Source organism: Nyctibius grandis, chromosome 19, assembly GCF_013368605.1.
Source record: "Nyctibius grandis isolate bNycGra1 chromosome 19, bNycGra1.pri, whole genome shotgun sequence".
Taxonomy (NCBI): domain Eukaryota; kingdom Metazoa; phylum Chordata; class Aves; order Nyctibiiformes; family Nyctibiidae; genus Nyctibius; species Nyctibius grandis.
In genome coordinates this window covers 8,148,614-8,157,963 of record NC_090676.1, presented here as the reverse complement: position 1 = coordinate 8,157,963, position 9,350 = coordinate 8,148,614, and positions in this window count along the sequence as shown.

Sequence of the window (9,350 nt, the reverse complement as noted above, 5' to 3'; positions counted from 1 at the left end):
GCCCATACCCACCTGCTCTGTTGCCCCCAGGCTTTGGGATACATCCTCCAATGCTGCAAGGTTTTAGCATCACTTGTACCATGGATGCTAATTCTTGCTACTTTGGACAGGAAAAACTTTGCAATCTTTTTTTCATGCTGTCTAGATGGTTCCAGCTCCTGATGATATTCTAGAGGAAGATCTGTTGTATTCCCTGTGAGTGCTCATACGGTAGATTTCTTACTGCCCTCCTATAGCCTAACTTACTAGTGTGCTGCCATGTGCATAGTTTCTTGCATTTTTAACCCTTTCCTAATACCACCTGAAGATGCTCTCCAGTAAATAAAGTTTAGTTTGAGAGAGACTTATCACATCAGTCCCAGTCACCTGCACTCCTTTTGAATATAGAATTCTCTTATTGTTTACATTATTTACATAATAAAACAAAGAAATCAAGACTGAGTCTTGAGCCATGATGCATTTTAAGTTTCCAGCAGGAGTAATTTGTTTGTATCTATAATTTTGAGTCCTTTTTCAGTGTAGTGTATGCCTAAGGTCTGGCAGGTATAAATTAAACCTCTAGAATGAATACAGTTGCTCCCTGCCCTGACTCAGAACAGTCTGTCCAAAGTTTTTCATCAAACTGAAATTATAATCAGTTATGACAAAGGTGGCAGGATGCCAAAGGGATAATATATCGAGCAAGGAGGAGACAGGAAACACCACATAGCATTTGGAGCAGTGCTTAGCAAATTGATGGTTAAGCAACTTGTGGCGTCTCTCCGATCCTGCCGTCTAAGGAAAGGAGAGAGCAACGCACCATTGCCATGATCCTTAGCAGTACACGACTCCGTATACTGAGTGCTTGCCATGGGCAAACCATGGGTGTTTTTCCTGAGACAAACTTCCTTGGATCTTGGATCCTCTCTTGAACTTCTGTGTCTCTGGGTTTGATATGGAATGATCAGGAGCATCATGCCGATACCAGTCGTCAGCAGGAATCACAATAGCTGCTCTGGAAAATGTGATTTATGGGGGGCAGGAAGAGCTACAGCTGTGCTATACAGCATCATAAGGCCCAAATTCTGCAAAATGTTGTCTTCCAGCTTAGGTCTAAGAGAAGTAAATTACAAAGCCCACTTGGAGGAATGGATGTTGAACCACATTCTCCCCAAGTTCAGAATATCTGGGGTTAGAGTCTGGTTTTACTGACCCATATATTTTGTTTTTCTTATGCCTGTAACACTTTCTGATTAAGCAGAATAATAAGAGAATTAGTTTCACTTTAATTTTACTTAATCCAATACCTTCCTGACTAAACCTTTTGTAAGATGAAGGATTTACTCCAGGATGAATTTGGCCCACATATGACAGTTAGTGTCTAGGATGATAGTTGCTATCTAAAGAGAAAAAAGTAAATTTACCTACAGAAGGAAAGGAAAGAAGGGAAATATTTATTCACAGAGGTGCTGCTATAGAGACCAGGGACATTTCAAATAGCAATGATAAAACGATACGTGTGGTAAATTATCTCTGCTTGGTTCTGTCATTGTTAGTCTTGTTACCATCACTACCTGCTGCACTGGTTTGCAACAACAGCTCCACCAGAATTTCTTTAGACATTTATACTTACAAAAAACTCTAGGTTTGTGGAACTGGATGATTTCATTTTACTTTGACAATGATATTTCAGCCTGTAGAAAATAGCTTTTCAGTCTCTTTTCTAGACTCCAAATTAAAAGAATAATTTATCACAGAAAAGTATAAAAATGGGCTTAAGGAGAATGAAAGTAACATTTATTTTTCTCTGCTTAAAAATATATCTCAGAAGCTTAAAGTAAAGCATGCAAATGAAGAAGACTGATTTAGGTACTGCTGCAGATTACACACATTCTGTGCAATCTTTGTTTATTTAGTGGTGTATAAGGTAAACTGAAATAAACCAAATATGGTTCAGAGTTTTAAGTAGGTTTCCAGAAATCTTTCTATGAATTCTGATTTATCCTGTTTATAGCTTGTTAACACTACTAGGTCTAAAGCAAGAAACCTACAATGTCTTGTATTGCATCTCTGTATTTATGCAAAAGATTGTGTAAAACAAATCTGAGATACCCACCATCATGAATGGAGCAACTGCATGTACACCTGATCTCTGAAAACGTCTCGTTCAGTAGATCAGCATCTCGGAAGAGATCAGTGGCAAATTTGGTGTGTCCCAGAAACATCAGTACCCGAGGGGCGATGGCTTTGCTGTGTAGGCAGCGGCTGTTCATCTGGGATCTCCCTGACCTCCAACAGTAGCTGCGACAGGATTGGGAGTGCTTTTCACGTCCATTGGGATCCATTCCCCCTCCTTTCTGCCGTGATGAGGTACTGTGAGCCAGGACTGAAGGCCACCATAAAACCTTTTCCTCCTTGAAAATATGATTGCAAAAATGCAAACACATCAGCATTGCTACATCTTATGCTTCAGTACCTGTGCGTGCACCCATTTAAATGCACTTGGTGCAAATAGTTCCCATTGAACTAATGAGGCGACGCAGGTGTTTAACTAAAACATATGATTGAATATGTGGAAGATCAAAGCCCTTAATCGTTGGCACATGGTGCAATTGTAAAGGTACTTCCAGCAGGTGTGTACAAATTGCCTTTTAGATGAAGGATCTGTCACAGGGATATGGATTTTGCTCAGTCACCTGCACAAGGAGTAAAAGTGGTGGCAAATATATGAATGTTTGTGTCTTATTCTGAACATGCATTGGTAAAATAAAGACTCTTTATGGTCCATTTCCCATGTATGTGTACCTGTACCGGTTCAGGCTCATGTTCTGGAGTATCTAATATGTAGGTTTAGTTATGGGGGGCTTGATGAAGATTTGGCTAGTAGAACAATAAATATTGCCATTTGTTATACTTGTATGACACGGCAAAAATTATTTAGCCTCTTATTTAGTCATCACACATTGGTGTTGCTCAGTAAAACACTTCATTTAACAACTCCTATTTGACCATGTTGCTAAATAATAGAGCCAGAAGTAGTTTTTTGTGCTATATTCACATTTCACCTGAGATGAAAATAGAGAGCATGTATTTCTGGTGCCCCTTGTCTAGGTACAACTTCAAAGGGCACAGATAAATACCAGGGAAAGCCCCTGGTTTCAAATATTTGTGCTGAACAGGTATCATATGTCAGAAGCAAATTTTTCCTCCTCTTTCTCTCCTTTTTGCTTGAGATCGCTTGCATAAAAGTGAAAGACCTCAGGTAACTGTGCCGCTGAAGTCCTTTATATGTGGGAAATGGATGTGTCCAGAACTATTACAGTATTAAGCTGCTCACTGCTCTTAGTAGTTACTAAGGCTATATGTAATTGGGGAGCTATTAGCTTGAGAAATGATCTGGAAAGGATTAATAATGAATATAAAACTGGAATAATGAAAGGCATCAGGTGTTCCCCAGGGAAGAGAATATGCTTGACATTTTAAGTCTATAGCATGTGATCCTGGAGGCAGTGGGGTATTTCCACATCGGGAATCAGCTGTGAGCGTTACCCACTGGAGTGGTTTGCATGTCTGATGTACCAACAAAAATAATCTTAAACATTTTTATGGGCACTTGTGAATTGTTAATTGGGCTAATAGTATCATTTCAGCTGAATTATTGATTTACTCTGAGTTCACAAGCCGTGTTTTGTGATTGCATATTCTCAGGAGGGATACTTGTTAATCTGAGGGACAGCTTGAAAATTGAGCCTAGTCTATCTGGTTATCCATGTGCATCTGCAAATGCTGTAAAATCTGTTAACTCCCTCTCACCAGCCAGCACCTCCCAACCCCTCCAGCATGCAAAACACTGTCTTGCTTGGCTGCGGTAGCACAGAGGAGGGCAGGAGAGGCAGGAAAGGATGCTGTGAGGCTGAGAGTGGAGCAGACTATAACACTCCACGTAAGCAATACCTCAAAGCAGTGGATCCAGCAGGATCCACCAGCCTGCTTTTAAACTCCGTGGTGTCCAGCCTGCTGTGACTTGGCCTTCTTGAATTGGCATTTCTCTCATTTCAGTGCTCCCAAATGCTGCTCAGAGATTTGGCTGAGAAGGTCTGTTGCACCGTGAATCATCAATAATCACACTCTCACTATCTGAATTCCTTTTGGAGCCCCCTCCACCCTGAGCAGCTCTTACCGAGCCTTTCTCTTCGTCACTGATGAGGTCTGGTGATTGTCGTCAGATCACCATGCTCTTTCTTGTATATCACGCTTGTTTTTCCAACTTTTCCTGAAATGTGAGTGTGCTATTGCACTTACTTTGATAACAATGGTCAAGTCAATATTAAATTAAGTAGAATTATGTGCCATGTTTTTGGCCAGCATCAAAATTAAGAACAGTTTATCAACCAATTTGAAAGTGAGATTTGGAGAATAGAACAATAGTAGCTCAAGTCAGCTTTCCCCTCACCGTTAGGGTAATCACGTGAATATAATTATGTATATAATGTAGTTGGTAGATACTTTAGAAAATTCCAATATATGCCTGTCTGCATCTGTCAGGGCCTAAATAACTTAAAAATACTGACTGTATGTAATGAAGTCACTTTTGAAATTGAATTTATACTTCTTCATTAATTAGGCACATTCAGAAGCTTCACCTCTTGGGTGACTGGCAGATTTACATTGATAGTATTGGTGGCTCTGGCCTGATGAAAATACACAGGAGGTTCTTCAATTTTGAGATCTTTTACTTTATCAAGGCATGAGGTCATACCAGTGTTAGAAAATCCAGATTAAAAATAAACCTCGGGTTGGGAACATACCACAATGTTCAATGCATACTAAAATAAGGAAGGAGCAGTTTCCCCAGTTCTTTTCAACCTTATTCTCTTTGTAGCTTTTAATCTATATGAAAAACTCAGCAAAGAAAGGATAAGCCAATTACTCGATTTTATTAAATCAGTTGAATATATTTTCTTATTATCCTCTTATATTTGTGAAGTCCTTCAAGCTGTTGATCTCAGCAAGTGAGCTTGATGTTCCTATGCTTTTGGGGAATAATATCATGTCTGTCATGGGTTAATATATTATATTTATGGTTTACTGTAATAATTTGCTGGTTCATGGTCCTACAGTCCTCACAGGAGTGTAAAAAATCCTTGTTATCTCCCCTAGAACTGCTATGTGGTTTCAAATCTTAGCATTAGATGGGGAAAGTGTAACATTCACATGATGCCAGTCAGCTCCCCGCTGACTGTTTTCACAGAAGCAGCCTCAGTTATTTGTTGTTTCAGGGAGAACCAGCAATAAATTAAGTGAAGAAGTAGACTTCTTTATTACAACTACAATAGGACACCAATAATAGCATCTACTCCCCCCTCCTGTTTTGTTTTTTTTTTTTGAAGGAGCTCGCAGGGTTTGCTCAGCTTTGCTCTGCACACTGAGATAACCTGCCTGTCCGGGGCACACGAGGCAAAGGAAATAATATCTGCCCCAGTGCCTGTTGTTTGGGTGATACTGCTTATCTGTTGCCTGCACCTGGGCTTGGGACCTGGCTTGGGCGGGTGAATCAAGATGGATTTTGTCTCCCTTTCAGGGGGGATGCCAGGATCGAGACCAATGTGCAGGTCTGGGACAGAGATGCACCAGAACAATCCCTGCAGGAAGCACATGAGCTAGATGGAGCTTTGGGTTTTTAAGCAGGTGGGTGTCTGGGTTTCCCATTTAACATCATTTCAGCATCCCTTAGGAGTCACAGCTATTCAGGTGACTGTGTCCAGCTCTGTCTGGTCCCTAGAGTTTCCCCTCCTTGCAGGGCAGATCAGTGGAAATGCACATTAGGTGACACCACTGCAGGAAAATGAGGACACACAGGTAAAGCTTTGCCAGAATGTGGTAGATACTCATGTTCTGTGGAGCAGGACATGGTGCATTTTGCTTCCCAGGCTGATGAACTGGCCCCTGTTCACAAAACATACTTTTCTTTCACTACCTTCAGCTTCACGCAGCACTGAGGGACCATCCCTTTGGTTTTCCAGGGAGAGTCAATGCCAGATACACCCCCTTCTCTTCCTGCAGTTTCTTCCATGTGTTTGCCTATTCCCTTGAACACACAGGAAAATATTCACTTCAAAGGTGATGTGGAAAGGGCCTTTCTCCTGCTGCCTCCTGGCTGGGCCACACGTGGGGAGCTGTCGTTGCAGACCTTGGCTCCAGAGCCAGCTGGGACTGATAAATTCAGCTCCCAGCACTGACTTTCAACCTCTTGACAAGATCGTATGTGAGTCTGATGTATTTACCAAAATTTAAAAATTAAAGAAAAAGGAAAGGAAGAAACAAAGATGCATAAAATGTGAAATGAATCAGCAGGCTAATGAAAGCAAAGATGTCAAGATGGCATTAAGCCATTACTGATGGAGTGAATTAGTGCAGTTTTGGAAAGCATGGTTAAATAACCCAAAAGCACTAATCAAGCAGTATACAATTAATACAAGTGGAGTTATTTTCTTAATAATCCTTCAACTTCTGGTTATATAGACCAGAACCCCATGGTCATTTTGGCCCAATGCCTGTTCCTATAGCATTTTTGTAGCAATTGCTTGCTTCTCTGAGGTTTCCCTTTGATATGTATGGGTAGTGTACATTTATCTGACTGTATAATTTGTAGCATGAGTTAAAAAATGTGCTTAAAAAAGATTATTGCGCAGTGCAATCTGAGGTAATATAAATCATTGTAGTTCCTTTGAGCTCAGTGATATGCACCTGTCTTGCCCTGTAATAATAGACTCAAAATATTTTAACATAAACATATTCTCTGTCGCCAGTTGCTGGTTGGCCTCAGCAGTCAGAATGGGGTTTCCATCCAAGAGGAGATTTCCTTTCACTCCTTGTTTTCATGACACATCAGGCTCCACTCCTGGGCTCGCAGGGGTTACTGCACTGTGGCTATTGCTCAGTACCAAGCAAGTCATTTGGATGCTGGTCCCAGGTTGCTCATCAGCTCAGTTCTGTCAATAATTCTCTATGCCCATGGGGTTTAATACTCAGTTTTGCTTTCTATAAATGTTTCTTGTCTTTTGACCTGTGACAGAGGGAGCAAAGTTAAGTATAGGTACAATTTCTTCCTCCCGTAAATGGGCATACATGGAATATTTTGGATGCTTTATTATCTAGTATATAGCTTGTGCTTTCTTTGGTTTACACTTGTTTCTTGGCATGTTTTATAGCAATGTCTGGAAAACCAATTTTTCTTTTCCAAGCTACAAAGCAGTACATGTGTTCTTAAACAAAATCCTGTCATTCTGACCAACATCTTTAGTTTTTCTTCCCTGGTGTTGTCGTGAAACCCACTTCAGTCCCATATATTTGCTCTTTAATTTCAGTGTTGCTTTTAGTGATCACACTTAGTTTAAGAATGCTGTCAAACAACTGATTATACAAAAGCACTCCGTGTATATTTAGTGTTTTTCCAAAAGGGGTTGTTGTATTTTAATTATGCTTTCTAAATTGTAAACCTTCACTGGTTTCTTTCTTCTGTCCTCCTTGTTTATTATATATCTTCTTGTTTTAGAAAGTTAGATGGGTTAGTGATGAGAGTCACGGTTTAAATGCTTCTCAGATGGGGATTTATAGGAGAAAAAGGACTAAAGATGTTATATTCCTGCTTTCATGGGTTGCCAGCCATGCTTCAGGAGATCCAGATGTGCAGTCCTCTGTCATCACAGCAGCTGGATGTTGCACTGCATCTTTGAGGTGATCCAAGGAAGCCCAGCAGTCCAGCAGTTGTCTCCAATAGCAGTGGATATCAATATGGATTGTCTGGGGGAATGGGGGATTGGCTCTAGATTGGTTATTATAGTCTCCTAATTGGCATGATCCTGCATTCCTTTAAAGTCCAAACTCCCATTGGTCCAGTATACACAGCAAAGTCGGAGCTGTGGGTTCAGAAAGAGAAAAAAAGCTCGGTGTCAGTGAGTCTGGCTGCATCTCTTCTAAGGTTGGGACTGTCTGCTTTACAAAAATTGATGGCTCTTTCTAGGCACCAAGGCAGCAGTGACTAATGCCCCTTATACGAGGCTGCTGAAAGACTCTTTCTGAAGCTTTAATTCATCAATCTAGATAAAGAGACTTGCAAAGGCAGAGCCTGTGGTCTGATGTCCAGCATGAATTGGAGCCCTGCCACATTCCCCATGCAAAACCCATAAACACTGCTCAGCACCAAGCCAAGAAAGGGGGAGCAGGTTTGTGTGAATACAAGAATGCAGACAGTAGCACTAAGCTTCATCCAGTGCTTATCATCACCCTTTCTGCCTCAGGGAAGTCTATTTAACCTCATCCTGGAAGTGGGAACCTTAGGGAGAGGCTGTTGACAACCAGAAGAGAAAACGTGCACTCTGTTGTGGAAGGGGTGGTGAGCTCAGCAGGGCAGAAAAGAGCACGTTCTTCTTTTCTGCAGCAGGAGGTGATATCTTGGGCTCTGTAATGCCTCTTGTGTACGTAGGACAGTCTGATACCCACTGCCGAGTGGATGATGTCATCTCAGGGTCAATTAATCAGTCCTTGTGTAGGCAGAGCATATGCTTGACTATATCTGGTAGAACAGAATTTAATTACTGGATTGAGAGGTTTTTTTAACACTGAAATTAAGATCACCATTCTCATTTGAAATCAACTGGTCTGTTGAATTAATTTCTTGTTTATGGTATTTGTCTTGTAAATGAAATTTTGATCTTTTATGCTAATGAACTGGTATACCACAAAGCTTTGAAGAAGAGGGATAATGAAAGTTGCTGTCAAATGGTGATGTTAATGGTTAAGGTTGAGTGGAGCTTCTGCCAGTACCTGCTAAGGTGCAGAGGCTCTTTGCTTTTCTGGGAATGTTGAAAGCTAAACTGGGCATTTTAAAGCACTACTCTGCACCGAGTGGTGTCCACCTGCATTGACATTGGGTGGCACCAGGGGGGCTGGAGCTTAAAGCTCTGAAAGCTCAGGGTGGTACGAGAGGTGTACAGATCATGCCACTGTCACTCTTAGTCACTGGCAGTGCTGGAAGGGAAGAAGTGTGGTAATGATGGTCAGAAGTGGGAACACAGTCATCACCTCACAGCTTCCGCACACACAGAGATCTGCCCCAGGCTCGAGCCTGTGCTCACTGTGTGGATGTATAAATAGTGGAGATGTAGGAGTAATAGTAGAAGTTATGAACTCTTCTGGGATCCTATAACAACATTTTTGTAGCTCCATAGCATTGTTGCTGAGAGGATGGGAAAACAAAAGGAAATTGTTTGAAATGTTTTACACCTCACAGGTACATCATCCCATAAAGTACAACCCAAAGGAAAGCAGACCCTCAATACCTTGATTTGAAGAGGGAACAGCACCCAGGG